Below are 17,774 nucleotides of genomic sequence, written 5' to 3' on the forward strand. Positions count from 1 at the left end.
AAGTAAATTGAATAAAAATAGAAGTTGAATAAAAATAAAAATGGAAGTTGCAGAACATTAAAAATGGAAGTTCAATCCAGAAACCACTATACCTTAACGGTCTATTTGGAAATTAAATTAAAAAGGAAGTTGAGTAGAAAAGAAACTTGAATAAAAAAGGAAGTTAAATAAAAATAAAAATGGAAGTTGCATAAAATTAAAAATGAAAGTTCAATCCAGAAACCACTATACCATAACAATCTATTTGGAAATTAAATAAAAAAAAGAAGTTGAATAGAAATAAAAATGGAAGTTGCAAAAAATTAAAATTGGAAGTTCATTCATGAAACCACTATACCTTAACGATCTGTTTGGAAATTAAATACAAAAGGAAGTGTAATAGAAAAGTAAATTGAATAAAAATAGAAGTTGAATAAAAATAAAAATGGATGTTGCAAAAAATTAAAAATAGAAGTTCAATCCAGAAACCACTATACCTTAACGATCTATTTGGAAATTAAATAAAAAATGGAAATTAAGAAGAAAAGAAACTTGAATAAAAAAGGAAGTTGCATAAAATTAAAAATGAAAGTTCAATCCAGAAACCACTATACCATAACAATCTATTTGGAAATTAAATGAACAAAGAAGTTGAATGGAAAAGAAACTTGAATAAAAAAAGAAATTGAATAGAAATAAAAATGGAAGTTGCAGAAAATTAAAATTGGAATTTAAGTTCATTCAAGAAACCACTATACCTTAACTATCTATTTGGAAATTAACTAAAAAATGGCAATTAAGAGAAAAATAAATTGAATAAAAATAGAAGTTGAATAAAAATAAAAATGGAAGTTGAATAAAAATAAAAGTGAAAGTTGCATAAAATTAAAAATGGAAGTTCAATCCCGAAACCACTATACCATAACAATCTATTTGGAAATTAAATAAAAAAAAAGTTGAATAGAAAAGAAACTTGAATAAAAAAAGAAGTTGAATAGAAATAAAAATGGAAGTTGCAGAAAATTAAAATTTGAAGTTCATTCAAGAAACCACTATACCTTAACGATCTATTTGGAAATTAAATAAAAAAGGAAGTTTAATAGAAAAGTAAACTGAATAAAAATGGAAGGTGAATAAAAATAAAAATGAAAGTTGCATAAAATTAAAAATGAAAGTTCAATCGAGAAACCAATATACCTTAATGATCTATTTGGAAATTAAATAAAGAAGGAAGTTGAATAGAAAAGTAAATTGAATAAAAATGGAAGTCGAATAAAAATAAAAAAGGAAGTTGCAGAAAATTAAAAGTGGAAGTTCATTCAAAAACCACTATACCTTAACGATCTATTTGGAAATTAAATAAAAAAGGAAGTTGAATAGAAAAATGACTTGAATAAAAATAGAAGTCGAATAAAAATAAAAATGGAAGTTCCAGAGAATTAAAATTGGAAGTTCATTCAAGAAACCACTATACCTTAACGATCTGTTTGGAAATTAAATAAAAAAGGAAGCTTAATAGAAAAGTAAATTGAATAAAAATAGAAGTTGAATAAAAATAAAAATGGAAGTTGCAGAAAATTAAAAATGGAAGTTCAATCCAGAAACAACTATACCTTAACGGTCTATTTGGAAATTAAATTAAAAAGGAAGTTGAGTAGAAAAGAAACTTGAATAAAAAAGGAAGTTAAATAAAAATAAAAATGGAAGTTGCATAAAATTAAAAATGAAAGTTCAATCCAGAAACCACTATATCATAACAATCTATTTGGAAATTAAATAAAAAAAGAAGTTGAATAGAAATAAAAATGGAAGTTGCAGAAAATTAAAATTGGAAGTTAAGTTCATTCAAGAAACCACTATACCTTAACGATCTATTTGGAAATTAACTAAAAAATGGAAATTAAGAGAAAAGTAAATTGAATAAAAATAGAAGTTAAATAAAAATAAAAATGAAAGTTGAATAAAAATAAAAGTGAAAGTTGCATAAAATTAAAAATGGAAGTTCAATCCAGAAACCACTATACCATAACAATCTATTTGGAAATTAAATAAAAAAAGAAGTTGAATAGAAAAGAAACTTGAATAAAAAAAGAAGTTGAATAGGAATAAAAATGGAAGTTGCAGAAAATTAAAATTGGAAGTTCATTCAAGAAACCTATAGCGATCCCGGGTTTACCCTTGTTGTACAGTGATCCGGACATGTGTCCGTGGATGTTGGTTGTTGATTATTATCTTGTTTACATCCTTTTTACTTCGTATTTGAGTTATAGGATGTGTGGGCAGGTTTGTTACAGGTTGGTTGAGTTTAGAAACCAAAACTAGTTGCCCAGATTTTGACCTGTCCGCTCGAGCGGGGGTTTTGGCGCTCGAGCGGGAGTTTCACCCATCCAGTATTTCCTGTGCAGTGTTGGACGCTTGAGCGTGGGATTGGCCGCTCGAGCGGGATTGTGTGAGTGACGCTCGAGCGGGGAGTTGGAAGCTCGAGCGGAGACCTGGTTCTGTAAAAGTTCTGGGAGTGTGTATTCGCCGCTCGAGCGGGATTGTTTACGCTCGAGCGGGAGTCTGTGAGTGACGCTCGAGCGGGGCGACTGGGTTTAAGTTCCGAGTTTTGACTTTTCAAATCACTTTTTCACTTTCTCTTCTCTCTCCTACTTTCCCAAAAACACCATTGTTGAGCCTCTCACTCTAGAACTCTACCTTCTCTCTAGGTTTTGGTCTAGTAGGAGTGATTTGCTCGTCTTTGGCCTTTACAAAAAAGTTGTTGATCGTCGAGGGCTACCTTTAAATCTGAAAATTTCGGGATTTGGAGCACGTTGGGTTTTGTCATCTTCTCCCTTGGGGCTCCGGATTTGAGGTAGGGATATCCTACTCCTCTCTATGGATTTTGTCTTTAAATTTTAGTATTTTGAGATGTTGGGGTTGGTTTGGTAATTTTGTGAAAGTTTGGGGCTTTTGTGTTATTTTACAAAAGTTGGGGTTTTATTTATAATAAACCTAGATGCATGTTTGGTACAGAGAAAAGGAATAAATGTTGAATCATTGGTGAAAATGGGACCTTAAGGGTTGTAATGTTAATTATGGAAAGTGACCTAATTACATTGTTGATTAATTGGAACAATTAATTGTGAGAAATGAGGAAATGAAACGGAATTGTTGAGATTGGGAAGGCATGGAGTTAAAGGGTGTAGTTGAATTATTTATCACTCACCGAATTGAAATGTTGATTGAATATCCATTTGTGCATTTATTTTCTGTTTAGAAATAACTGCTTTGGGCTATCAGTGGAGGATAGTCGTGATTGTTGTAGACAATGCATGATGATTAGGCAAACGAAAACTAATCAATGGAATGTGTCATGGAATTTGACGGAATTTGACGGTTGATAGAATACATTAACTGTATGTATTGAGTGATTGTATATAGAACCAATGTGTTTGTATACGTTATGTGTAGAGGAGGAGATGGGGGATGTACTCCGCGGTTTAGGGGAAGATGGGGGATGTACCTCTAAACCGGATAGTGTTGGGAGAAGATAGGGGATGAACTCTGTATATACAGCTCATATGCTTGTCTAGAGAAGTGAAGATAGAGCTCATATGCTTATCTTTGTGAAGTGTAGATACAACTTATATGCTTATCTGTGAATGTGGGATATAGTTTTTATACATATCTGCTGAGATGATGATAGAGCTAATATGCTTATCTGTTGAAAAAGGGAAAATGAAAAGTAACTTGGACTCATAAGTCGTATGACATAAAATGTGATTTATGTGGATGTATCAGTGTTGGCCATCTATCAATTGCTAATCTTTTAGTCATTGTTCATGGTTGGTTTAGTGTATTTCTACTGGGCTGTGGCTCACCCTATATGGGAATATCATTTTCAGGTACAGGTAGCATGCCACCTCCAAGGACGTAGCTTGGGAGGCTAGAAACGGACACACCTTCGTTGTCCTATTTTGATGTACTACATGTAAATTCAAGCCAAGGGCTTAATATGTAATTGAGTTAGTACTCTTTTGTTGTAACCAAGTGTTAACTTGGAAAGCTGTAAGCCTTTAGGGCACTTGCTTTTGTCGTTAACATGTAATACTTTTTGTAATGAAACTCTGATAAATGGAAGAATGTGGGACTTTTATATATATCAATGCATGTCTCTATTGATGGGTTTAATGTTGTTATTTTGAGGGCGTTACAAAACCATTATACCTTAACGATCTATTTGGAAATTAAATAAAAAAGGAAGTTTAATAGAAAAGTAAACTTAATAAAAATGGAAGTTGAATAAAAATAAAAATGAAAGTTGCATAAAATTAAAAATGGAAGTTCAATCGAGAAACCAATATACCATAACGATCTATTTGGAAATTAAATAAAAAAGGAAGTTGAATAGAAAAGTAAATTGAATAAAAATGGAAGTCGAATAAAAATAAAAATGGAAGTTGCAGAAAATTAAAAGTGGAAGTTCATTCAAGAAACCACTATACCTTAACGATCTATTTGGAAATTAAATAAAAAAGGAAGTTCAACAGAAAAATGACTTGAATAAAAATAGAAGTCGAATAAAAATAAAAATGGAAGTTCCAGAAAATTAAAAATGGAAGTTCATTCAAGAAACAACTATACCTTAACGATCTGTTTGGAAATTAAATAAAAAAGGAAGCTTAATAGAAAAGTGAATTAAATAAAAATAGAAGCTGAAAAAAAATAAAAATGGAAGTTGCAGAAAATTAAAAATGGAAGTTCAATCCAGAAACCACTATACCTTAACGATCTATTTGGAAATTAAATTAAAAAGGAAGTCGAGTAGAAAAGAAACGTGAATAAAAAAGGAAGTTAAATAAAAATAAAAACTGATGTTGCATAAAATTAAAAATGAAAGTTCAATCCAGAAACAACTATACCATAACAATCTATTTTGAAATTAAATAAAAAAAGAAGTTGAATAGAAAAGAAACTTGAATAAAAAAAGAAGTTAAATAGAAATAAAAATGGAAGGTGCAGAAAATTAAAATTGAAAGTTCATTCAAGAAACCACTATACCTTAATGATCTGTTTGGAAATTAAATAAAAAAGGAAGTTTAATAGAAAAGTAAATTGAATAAAAATAGAAGTTGAATAAAAATAAAAATGGAAGTTGCAGAAAATTAAAAATGGAAGTCCAATCCAGAAACCACTATACCTTAACGATCTATTTGGAAATTAAATTAAAAAGGAAGTTGAGTAGAAAAGAAACTTGAATAAAAAAGGAAGTTAAATAAAAATAAAAATGGAAGTTGCATAAAATTAAAAATGAAAGTTCAATCCAGAAACCACTATACCATAACAATCTATTTGGAAATTAAATAAAAAAAGAAGTTGAATAGAAAAGAAACTTGAATAAAAAAAGAAGTTGAATAGAAATAAAAATGGAAGTTGCAGAAAATTACAATTGGAAGTTAAGTTCATTTAAGAAACCACTATACCTTAACGATCTATTTGGAAATTAACTAAAAAATGGAAATTAAGAGAAAAGTAAATTGAATAAAAATAGAAGTTGAATAAAAATAAAAATGGAAGTTGAATAAAAATAAAAGTGAAAGTTGCAGAAAATGAAAAATGGAAGTTCAATCCCGAAACCACTATACCATAACAATCTATTTGGAAATTAAATAAAAAAAGAAGTTGAATAGAAAAGAAACTTGAATAAAAAAAGAAGTTGAATAGAAATAAAAATGGAAGTTGCAGAAAATTAAAATTTGAAGTTCATTCAAGAAACCACTATACCTTAACGATCTATTTGGAAATTAAATAAAAAAGAAAGTTTAATAAAAAAGTAAACTGAATAAAAATGGAAGTTGAATAAAAATAAAAATGAAAGTTGCATAAAATTAAAAATGGAAGTTCAATCGAGAAACCAATATACCTTAACGATCTATTTGGAAATTAAATAAAAAAGGAAGTTGAATAGAAAAGTAAATTGAATAAAAATGGAAGTCGAATAAAAATAAAAATGGAAGTTGCAGAAAATTAAAAGTGGAAGTTCATTCAAGAAACCACTATACGTTAACGATCTATTAGGAAATTAAATAAAAAAGGAAGTTGAATAGAAAAATAACTTGAATAAAAATGGAAGTCGAATAAAAATAAAAATGGAAGTTGTAGAAAATAAAAAATGGAAGTTCATTCAAAAAACCACTATACCTTAACGATCTATTTGGAAATTAAATAAAAAATGAAGTTTAATAAAAAAGTAAATTGAATAAAAATAAAAATGAAAGTTGCATAACATTCAAAATGAAAGTTCAATCGAGAAACCGATATACCTTAACGATCTATTTGGAAATTAAATAAAAAAGGAAGTTGAATAGAAAAGTAAATTGAATAAAAATGGAAGTCGAATAAAAATAAAAATGGAAGTTGCAGAAAATTAAAAGTGGAAGTTCATTAAAGAAACCACTATTACTTAACGATCTATTTGGAAATTAAATAAAAAAGGAAGTTGAATAGAAAAATGACTTGAATAAAAATAGAAGTCGAATAAAAATAAAAATGGAAGTTCCAGAAAATTAAAAATGGAAGTTCATTCAAGAAACAACTATACCTTAACGATCTGTTTGGAAATTAAATAAAAAAGGAAGCTTAATAGAAAAGTAAATTGAATAAAAATAGAAGCCGAATAAAAATAAAAATGGAAGTTGCAGAAAATTAAAAATGGCAGTTCAATCCAGAAACCACTATACCTTAACGATCTATTTGGAAATTAAATTAAAAAGGAAGTTAAATAAAAATAAAAACTGAAGTTGCATAAAATTAAAAATCAAAGTTTAATCCAGAAACAACTACACCATAACAATCAATTTGGAAATTAAATAAAAAAAGAACTTGAATAGAAAAAAAACTTGAATAAAAAAAGAAGTTGAATAGAAATAAAATTGAAAGTTGCAGAAAATTAAAATTGGAAGTTAAGTTCATTCAAGAAACCACTATACCTTAACGATCTATTTGGAAATTAACTAAAAATGGAAATTAAGGGAAAAGTAAATTGAATAAAAATAGAAGTTGAATAAAAATAAAAATGGAAGTTGAATAAAAATAAAAGTGAAAGTTGCATAAAATGAAAAATGGAAGTTCAATCCCGAAACCACTATACCATAACAATCTACTAGGAAATTAAAGAAAAAAATAAGTTGAATAGAAAAGAAACTTGAATAAAAAAAGAAGTTGAATAGAAATAAAAATGGAAGTTGCAGAAAATTGAAATTGGAAGTTCATTCAAGAAACCACTATACCTTAACGATCTATTTGGAAATTGAATAAAAAAGGAAGTTTAATAGAAAAATAAATTGAATAAAAATGGAAGTCGAAAAAAAATAAAAGTGAAAGTTGCATAAAATTAAAAATGGAAGTTCTGTCCCGAAACCACTATACCTTAACGATCTATTTGGATATTAAATAAAAAAGGAAGTTGAATAGAAAAGAAACTTGAATAAAAAAAAAGTTGAATAGAAATAAAAATAGAACTTACAGAAAATTAAAATTGGAAGTTCATTCAAGAAACCACTATACCTTAACGAACTATTTTGAAATTAAATAAAAAAGGGAGTTAAATGGAAAAGTAAATTGAGTAAAAATAGAAGTTGAATAAAAATAAAAGTGGAAGTTTATTCAAAAAACCACTATACCTTAACGATCTATTTGGAAATTAAATAAAAAAGGAAGCTTAATAGAAAAGTAAATTGAATGAAAATGGAAGTTGAATAAAAGTTAAAGTTGCATAAAATTAAAAATGGAAGTTCAATCCATAAACCACTATACCTTAACGGTCTATTTGGAAATTAAATAAAAAAGGAAGTTGAGTAGAAAAGAAACTAGAATGAAAAAGGAAGTTAAATAAAAATAAAAATAGAAGTTGCAGAAAATTAAAAATGGAAGTTCGTTCAAGAAAGCACTATACATTAACGATCTATTTGGAAATTAAATAAAAAATGAAGTTGAATAGAAAAATAACTTGAGTCATAATGGAAGTCGAATAAAAATAAAAATGGAAGTTGCAGAAAATTAAAATTGGAAATTCATTCAAGAAACCACTACACCTTAACGATCTATTTGGAAATTAAATAAAAAAGGAAGTTTAATGGAAAAGTAAATTGAGTAAAAATGGAAGTTGATTAAAAATAAAAATGAAAGTTGCATAAAATAAAAAATGGAAGTTCAATCGAGAAACCACTATACCTTAACGATCAATTTGGAAATTAAATAAAAAACGAAGTTGAATAGAAAAGTAAATTGAATAAAAATGGAAGTCGAATAAAAATAAAAATGGAAGTTGCAGAAAATTAAAAGTGGAAGTTCATTCAAGAAACCACTATACCTTAACGATCTATTTGGAAATTAAATAAAAAAGGAAGTTTAATAGAAAAGTAAATTGAATAAAAATGGAAGTTGAACAAAAATAAAAATGGAAGTTGCAGAAAATTAAAACTGGAAGTTCAATCGAGAAACCAATATACCTTAACGATCTATTTGGAAATTAAATAAAAAAGGAAGTTGAATAGAAAAGTAAATTGAATAAAAATGGAAGTCGAATAAAAATAAAAATGGAAGTTGCAGAAAATTAAAAGTGGTAGTTCATTCAAGAAAACACTATACCTTAACGATCTATTTGGAAATTAAATAAAAAAGGAAGTTGAACAGAAAAATGACTTGAATAAAAACAGAAGTCGAATAAAAATAAAAATGGAAGTGCCAGAAAATTAAAAATGGAAGTTCGTTCAAGAAACCACTATACCTTAACGATCTGTTTGGAAATTAAATAAAAAAGGAAGCTTAATAGAAAAGTAAATTGAATAAAAATAGAAGTTGAATAAAAATAAAAATGGAAGTTGCAGAAAATTAAAAATGGAAGTCCAATCTAGAAACCACTATACCTTAACGATCTATTTGGAAATTAAATTAAAAAGGAAGTTGAGTAGAAAAGAAACTTGAATAAAAAAGGAAGTTAAATAAAATTAAAAATGGAAGTTGCATAAAGTTAAAAATGAAAGTTCAATCCAGAAACCACTATACCATAACAATCTATTTGGAAATTAAATAAAAAAAGAAGTCGAATAGAAAAGAAACTTGAATAAAAAAAGAAGTTGAATAGAAATAAAAATGGAAGTTGCAGAAAATTAAAATTGGAAGTTAAGTTCATTCAAGAAACCACTATGCCTTAACGATCTATTTGGAAATTAACTAAAAAATGGAAATGAAGAGAAAAGTAAATTGAATAAAAATAGAAGTTGAATAAAAATAAAAATGGAAGTTGAATAAAAATAAAAGTGAAAGTTACATAAAATTAAAAATGGAAGTTCAATCCAGAAACCACTATACCTTAACTATAGCGATCCCGGGTTTACCCTTGTTGCACAGTGATCCGGACATGTGTCCGTGGTTGAGGGTAGTTGTTTATTATCTTGTTTGCATCCTTTTTACTTCGTATTTGAGTTATAGGATGTGTTGGGCAGGTTTGTTACAGGTTGGTTGAGTTTAGAAACCAAAACTAGTTGCCCAGATTTTGACCTGTCCGCTCGAGCGGGGGTGTTGGCGCTCGAGTGGGGATTGCACCCATCCAGTATTTTCTGTGCAGTGTTGGACGCTCGAGCGTGGTATTGGCCGCTCGAGCGGGGTTACGTGAGTGCCGCTCGAGCGGGGAGTTGGGAGCTCGAGCGGAGACCTGGTTCTGCAGAAGTTCTGGGAGTGTGTATTCGCCGCTCGAGCGAGATTGTTGGCGCTCGAGCGGGAGTCTGTGAGTTACGCTCGAGCGGAATGTTTTACGCTCGAGCAAGCCGACTGGGTTTTAGTTCCGTGTTTTGACTTTTCAAGTCCCTTTTTCACTTCCTTTTCTCTCTCCTACTTTTCCAAAAACACCATTGTTGAGCCTCTCACTCTAGAACTCTACCTTCTCTCTAGGTTTTGATCTAGTAGGAGTGATTTGCTCACCTTTGGCCTTTACAAAAAAGTTGTTGATCGTCGAGGGCTATATTTTAATCTGAAAATTTCGAGTTTTGGAGCACGTTGGGTTTTGTCATCTTCTCCTTTGAGGCTCTGAATTTGAGGTAGGGATATCCTACTCCTCTCTATGGATTTTGTCTTTAAATTTTAGTATTTTGAGATGTTGGGGTTGGTTTGGTAATTTTGTGAAAGTTTGGGGCTTTTGTGCAATTTTACAAAAGTTGGGGTTTTATTCATAATAAACCTAGATGCATGTTTGGCATAGAGAAATGGAATAAATGTTGAATCATTGATGAAAATGGAACCTAAGGGTTGTAATGTTAATTATGGAAAATGACCTAATTACATTGTTGATTAATTGAGATAATTAATTGTGAGAAATGAGGAAATGAAATAAAATTGTTGAGATTGGGAATGTATGGGGTTAAAGGGTGTAGTTGAATTGTTTATCACACACCGAATTGAAATGTTGATTGAATATCCATTTGTGCATTTATTTTCTGTTTAGAAATGATTGCTTGGGGCTATCGGTGGAGGATAGTCGTGATTGTTGTAGCAATGCATGATGATTTGGCAAACGGAAACTAATCAATGGAATGTGTTGTGGAATCTGACGGTTGATAGAATACATTAACTGTATGTATTGAGTGATTGTATATAGAACCATTGTGTTTGTATACGTTATGTGTAGAGGAGGAGATGGGGGATGTACTCCGCGGTTTAGGGGAAGATAGGGGATGTACCTCTAAACCGGATAGTGTTAGGAGAAGATAGGGGATGTACTCCATAGATACAGCTTATATGCTTGTCTAGTAAAGTGAAGATAGAGCTCATATGCTTATCTTTGTGAAGTGTGGATATAGCTTATATGCTTATCTGTGGATATTGTTGATATACATATCTGTTGTAGAATGTGGATATAGCTTATTTGCTTATCTGTGAATGTGGATATTGTTGTTATACATATCTGTTGAGAATGCGGCTAGTGCTTATATGCCTATCCGTTGAAAAGGGGAAAATGAAAAGTAACTTGGACTCATTAGTCGTATGACATAAATATGTGATTTATGTGAATGTATCAGTGTTGGCCATCTATCAATTGCTAATATTTTAGTCATTGTTCATGGTTGGTTTAGTATATTTCTACTGGGCTGTGGCTCACCCTTTATGGAAATATCATTTTCAAGTACAGGTAGCATGCCACCTCCAAGGACATAGCTTGGGAGGCTAAAGGCGGGCACACTTTTGTTGATTTACTTTTGATGTATTACATGTAAACTCAAGCCAAGGGCTTAACGTGTATGAGTTAGTACTCTTTTGTTGTAACCAAGTGTTAACTTGGAAAGCTGTAAGCCCGTAGGGCATTTTGCTTTTGTTGTTAACATGTAATACTTATGTAATAGAACTCTGATAAATGGAAGAATGTGGAACTTTTGCATCTCAATGTATGTCTTATTTGATGGGTTTAATGTTATTATTTTGAGGGCGTTACAACTTGGTATCAGAGCGTACCGGGTTCGAATACTTTGGGTACGTGGGAAGTGATTAGGATCACAATGGGTTTGTCTCGCTTGATAGAGACTTAGAGGTAGTATCATATGCTATGTGATTGATTGATATCATGCTTATGTGACTATGTGGGTATGGGATTTAGTTTCTAGGATGTTGATTGGATCCTTGGGTTTCTGGGAGTCTTGTTGGAAAAGCACTTGATCAATGCTGTTTCTAACCGGAACTCTAGTAACGCCTCGGGACTATCATAATCCGGAAATGAAATTCGTAAGTGCTTATGTGTTTATGTGCTTACGTGGAGTGAATTACAATTGTCCATGCATTAGGACGTGAGTGTTTAGTTTCGGCACATTTGTGAATGTGCTAATGTTCTGTGTTACCTTTATTAGGATGTCAGGACGAGGAAGAGGTGCTAGGCGTGGTAGACCTACGAGGCAGGAAGCACCGTTACCGGGTGAGATTCTGGCAGTGCAGGAGGGGGTTGGCCAGGCCAATGTGGCTGAGCCAGTGGGTCAGTAGGCCATGGGTGCCTTGGCCAGAGAGATAGCAGGAGCTTTGGGTATTCTTGGAGCTGGGAATCAGGCAGCTGAGGCAGGGCCTTCCTTCTTGAAGAGGGAGTTTTTCCGGTCTAATCCGGATGAGTTTATCGGGGATCCGAAGGAGCCACTGAAGGCTGATGAGTGGCTAGAGCAAATGAGTAAGACGTTCGAGATGCTGGGCATCGAGGACAGAGCACTGAAAGTGACCTTGGCATCCTTCCAACTGAAGGGAGATGCGGGTCAATGGTGGAAGTACGAGAAGGCTCGTGTTGGTGGTACTTGGGAGGCGTTTGTAAATGCTTTTCAGGAGAGGTTTTTGTGTGCAGCAGCTAGAGAGAAGCTGAGGGATCAGTTTAGCCGGATTAATCAGCAGGGCTTGCCAGTGGCCGAGTTTGAGGCTACTTTTACCAGTCTGTCCAGGTTTGCACCTGAATTAGTGGCGTCTGAGGAACGCCGTTGCTATGAGTTTGAGCAGAAGTTGAGGCGGGGCCTCAAGTTGAGAGTTAGTGGGTCTTATATCCGAGAGTATAGACACCTAGTGGACGCTGCAGCTCATATGGAGCTCATGATGCAGGAGGAGGATGAGGGGCAGAGAGGCTCCAAGAGGAGCCAAGATGGCCAGGGTGATGGCAGGAGGCAGAGGGGTTCTAACCCTCAGCAGTCGCAGGGTGGTGTTGCTAGATCGACCTTTCCAGTGCCGAGTGCAGGCTCGGGGAGAGGCAGTCAGGGGGAGTTTGCCTGTTACAAGTGTGGCCAGTTGGGTCACAAGGTTTCTGTTTGCCCGCTGAAGGGTGGAGGTCAGAGAGCTGCTTCTTCTTCAGCTAGACCGCAGAGTCAGAGTTTGGGCAGGGGGCAGCCCTTGTCTTGTTATCAGTGTGGACAACCTGGGCACCTGAAGAGGTTTTGCCCGCAGTTGAGTGCCACTTCGGGAGCGTCTGGTTCTAGGCAGACGCAGGGTTTTCAGCCAGCTCAGTCTGTGCAGGCCTCGAGGGCCAATCCGGGAGCTTCGTCATCCCAGTCAGTGCAGCAGTCTTTTGCTCCGAGAGGTGAGCAGGTAGACCAGGGGCCTACGGGGCGCGTGTATGCTGTTACCGCGCAGGATTTAGTACCGACTCCATCGGTAGTGAGAGGTACTTTTCTGTTTTGCAACTCGGTTGCTAATGTGTTGATAGACACGGGTGCATCTCATTCTTTTGTATCTGCTGCATTTGCATCTGTTTTGGGATTGGAGTTAGCACAGTTAGCATCTCCTATTTGTGTGGTATCGCCTTTGGGTGGTGAGTTGATCCTGAAACAGGGTGTTAGAGGATGTGATATAGAGGTCGCCGACTATAGGCTTCCTTTTCCGTTTGTTGTCATGCCCATGAAGGGTTTTGATGTTATTTTGGGTATGGACTGGTTATCATCATACCGGGCTGTTATCGATTGCTACCGCCAGAGGGTCACATTATGTACCTTGAGCGGGGAGTGGTTCCATTTCTTGGGAGACCGGGTTGGTAGTGTTTTGCCACCGGGGTATGATTCGCGAGGGCGAAGTGAGCTTAGTAGTCTACTTGCTAGCTTTGAGAGTGGTGAGAGTGGTGAGACCCAGCTTGTGTTGCCGAGGGTGGTTTGTGAGTATTCGGATGTCTTTCCCGAAGATCTTGTTAGTTTGCCACCTCACCGAGAGATAGAGTTCTCTATTGATTTAGTGCCTGGCACGACGCCGATTTCTATGGCACCTTACCGTTTTGCTCCAGCAGAGTTGGTTGAGTTGAAAGTTCAGCTCCAGGAATTGCTAGATAAGGGTTTTGTTCGCCCTAGTGTTTCACCGTGGGGAGCGCCGGCCCTCTTTGTTAAAAAGAAAGATGGTGCCTTGAGATTGTGTATTGACTACCGGAAGTTGAATCGGGCTACGGTTAAGAATAAGTACCCTATGCCCCGTATAGATGACCTGTTTGACCAGTTGAAGGGTTCCCGTTGTTTCTCTAAGATAGACTTGAGATCGGGTTACCACCAGTTGAGGGTCAGGGAAGAGGATATTCCTAAGACGGCATTCCGTACGCGGTATGGCCATTACGAGTTTCTGGTGATGCCATTTGGGCTTACCAATGCACCGACAGTCTTTATGGACTTGATGAACCGGATTTTCCGGGAGTTCTTAGACCGATTTGTGGTCGTCTTCGTGGACGACATCCTTATCTATTCGCCTTCTAAGGAGGAGCACGAGGAACACTTGAGAGTGGTACTTGAGTTGCTTAGAGCCCATAGGCTGTATGCCAAGTTTGGGAAGTGTGAGTTCTGGCTGAGGGAAGTCAAATTCTTAGGCCACGTGGTATCCGGGGAAGGGGTGTCTGTTGATACATCCAAGGTTGAGGCAGTGCAAGATTGGGCACAGCCTAAGAGTGTGTTTGAGATCTGCAGTTTTTCTGGGATTGGCTGGGTATTACCGTCGGTTTGTGAAAGATTTCTCCAGGCTAGCGTCACCGTTGACTAGACTGACTCGGAAGGGAGTCAAGTTTGTGTGGAGTGAGACTTGTGAAAAGTCGTTCCAAGAGCTGAAAGTTAGATTGACCACCGCTCCGGTGTTGATTATTCCGGAGAGAGGGTTGGGTTATGCGGTTTATTGTGATGCCTCACGAGAGGGTTTGGGTTGTGTGTTGATGCAAGAGGGGAAAGTGGTAGCTTATGGCTCACGTCAGTTGAAAATACAAGAGAAGAATTACCCCACACACGACCTAGAGTTAGCGGCTGTGATCTTTGCCTTGAAAATCTGGAGGCATTACCTTTTTGGTGAGAGGTTCGAGGTATTCTCGGATCACAAGAGTTTGAAGTATCTGTTTACACAGAGAGACTTGAATTTGAGGCAGAGGAGATGGATGGAGTTCATCGAGGATTATGATTTTGGGTTGCATTATCATCCGGGAAAGGCCAATGTTGTGGCCGATGCCCTTAGTAGGAAGACCATTAGTGATGTAGCTTGTATAGCCATCTGGGAATGGGAGATGTTGGGAGCACTTGGCGAGTTTGATTTGCTACTGGGCGAATCTGTTGAGGCTGCGGCCTTGTTTTCTGTCGTTGCGCAGCCTACACTTGTGATTAGAGTGTTAGAGGCACATAGAGGTGACCTTGAGGTAGAATCCCTCCGAGAGAAGATCTCCAGTGGGAAAGTTGAGAAGGGTTTGACGGTGTATCCCGACCTGAGTGTGAGATACCGAGACCGTTTGTTTGTACCGGAGTCTTGCCGTGAGGAAGTACTCCGAGAGTTTCACCATTCGCGCCTTGCGGTGCATCCGGGAGGTACTAAGATGTATCAGGATTTGGATCGCCAGTTTTGGTGGCGGGGTATGAAGAGAGATGTGGCTGTTTTCGTATCGAAGTGCCTTACTTGCCAACAAGTGAAGGCCGAGAATCAGAGGCCAGCGGGTTTGTTGTAACCCTTGCCTATTGCCGAGTGGAAGTGGGAGCATGTCACTATGGACTTCGTTGTAGGTCTTCCGAGGACTCAGCGGGGTAGTGATGCTATTTGGGTGGTTGTAGACCGGTTGACTAAGTCGGCGCACTTTATTCCTATGCGCGTGAGAGATTCGGTTGCCGACTTGTATATTCGGGACGTAGTGAGATTGCACGGGGTCCCAGTGACGATCGTCTCAGATAGAGATCCTCGTTTTACTGCTAGGTTGTGGCAGAGCTTGCAGAGTGCCTTGGGCACTAAGTTGACCTTTAGTACGGCCTATCATCCTCAGACTGACGGGCAGTCCGAGCGTACTATTCAGATCCTCGAGGATATGCTTCGGGGTTGTGTCCTGGACTACAGTGGGACGTGGGAGAGGCACTTGCCATTGGTAGAGTTTGCCTACAACAACAGTTTTCAGTCTAGTATCGGTATGGCACCGTTTGAGGCCTTGTATGGCCGACCGTGTAAGTCTCCAGTTTGTTGGGCCGAGGTGGGAGATGCACCTTTGTTGGGTCCGGAGTTGGTTAGGGAGACGACGGAGAAAGTTGAGCTTATCCGTAGGAGGCTTGTTACAGCCCAGAGTCGACAAAAGAGTTATGCCGACCGTAGGAGGAGGCCTTTGGCGTTTGAGGTAGGTGACCATGTCTTTCTGAAGATATCACCTAGGCGAGGCTTGATGAGATTTGGGAAGAGTGGGAAGTTATCCCCTCGGTTTATTGGTCCTTTTGAGATCCTTGAAAGGATTGGCGAGGCTGCTTATCGGTTAGCCTTACCGCCGCAGTTGTCCAGAGTGCATGACGTGTTTCATGTGAGTATGCTTCGAAAGTATGAGCCAGATCCATCACATGTGTTGGATTGGACCGATTTAGAGGTAGATGAGGATGCCTCGTATGAGGAGAGACCGGTTCGAGTCTTGGATAGGCGGGATCAGGTCTTGCGTGGCAAGACCATTCCTTTGGTGAAAGTCTTGTGGAAACATCACGGAGCGGAGGAAGCCACTTGGGAACGTGAGTTGGAAGTCCGAGAGAAATATCCAGACTTGTTTGTTGATATATAATCTTGTATTTAAATTTTGAACAATTGTTGAACTTAAGAGCTTTGATATATATATGTCTTAAGTTGTGAAACATTGAAAATGTTTGGTTTATTGGAAGTATGTTTTGGGAACTTGCCTCATATGGAAGTTGAATGTAACATTATATATGTTGAAATTGGAAAGATAATGCGTAATGTTGATGCATGTTGAAAGTACATATGTTGTTTACATATTGTGAAATGCCTCTTGTTAAAAGGAGGGGGTGACCGGAAATGGGTCGAATTGTTGAATGTTAAAGTGTAACATCGTTTAAAATGGAGGAAAACTTGTTTTTGAAAACTTGTGCTGAATTTTGGGGACGAAATTCTTTAAGGGGGGGAGGTTATAGCGATCCCGGGTTTACCCTTGTTGTACAGTGATCCGGACATGTGTCCGTGGTTGAGGGTAGTTGTTTATTATCTTGTTTGCATCCTTTTTAGTTCGTATTTGAGTTATAAGATGTGTTGGGCAGGTTTGTTACAAGTTGGTTGAGTTCAGAAACCAAAACTAGTTGCCCAGATTTTGACCTGTCCGCTCGAGCGGGGGTGTTGGCGCTCGAGCGGGGATTGCACCCATCCAGTATTTTCTGTGCAGTGTTGGACGCTCGAGCGTGGTATTGGTCGCTCGAGCGGGGTTACGTGAGTGCCGCTCGAGCGGGGAGTTGGGAGCTCGAGCGGAGACCTGGTTCTGCAGAAGTTCTGGGAGTGTGTATTCGCCGCTCGAGCGAGATTGTTGGCCCTCGAGCGGGAGTCTGTGAGTTACGCTCGAGCGGAGTGTTTTACGCTCGAGCGGGCCGACTGGGTTTTAGTTCCATGTTTTGACTTTTCAAGTCACTTTTTCACTTCCTTTTCTCTCTCCTACTTTTCCAAAAACACCATTGTTGAGCCTCTCACTCTAGAACTCTACCTTCTCTCTAGGTTTTGATCTAGTAGGAGTGATTTGCTCACCTTTGGCCTTTACAAAAAAGTTGTTGATCGTCGAGGGCTATATTTTAATCTGAAAATTTCGAGTTTTGGAGCACGTTGGGTTTTGTCATCTTCTCCTTTGAGGCTCCGAATTTGAGGTAGGGATATCCTACTCCTCTCTATGGATTTTGTCTTTAAATTTTAGTATTTTGAGATGTTGGGGTTGGTTTGGTAATTTTGTGAAAGTTTGGGGCTTTTGTGCAATTTTACAAAAGTTGGGGTTTTATTCATAATAAACCTAGATGCATGTTTGGCATAGAGAAATGGAATAAATGTTGAATCATTGATGAAAA

This window comes from Camellia sinensis, chromosome 2 (assembly GCF_055761805.1).
Source record: "Camellia sinensis isolate YWXY chromosome 2, ASM5576180v1, whole genome shotgun sequence".
Lineage (NCBI taxonomy): Eukaryota > Viridiplantae > Streptophyta > Magnoliopsida > Ericales > Theaceae > Camellia > Camellia sinensis.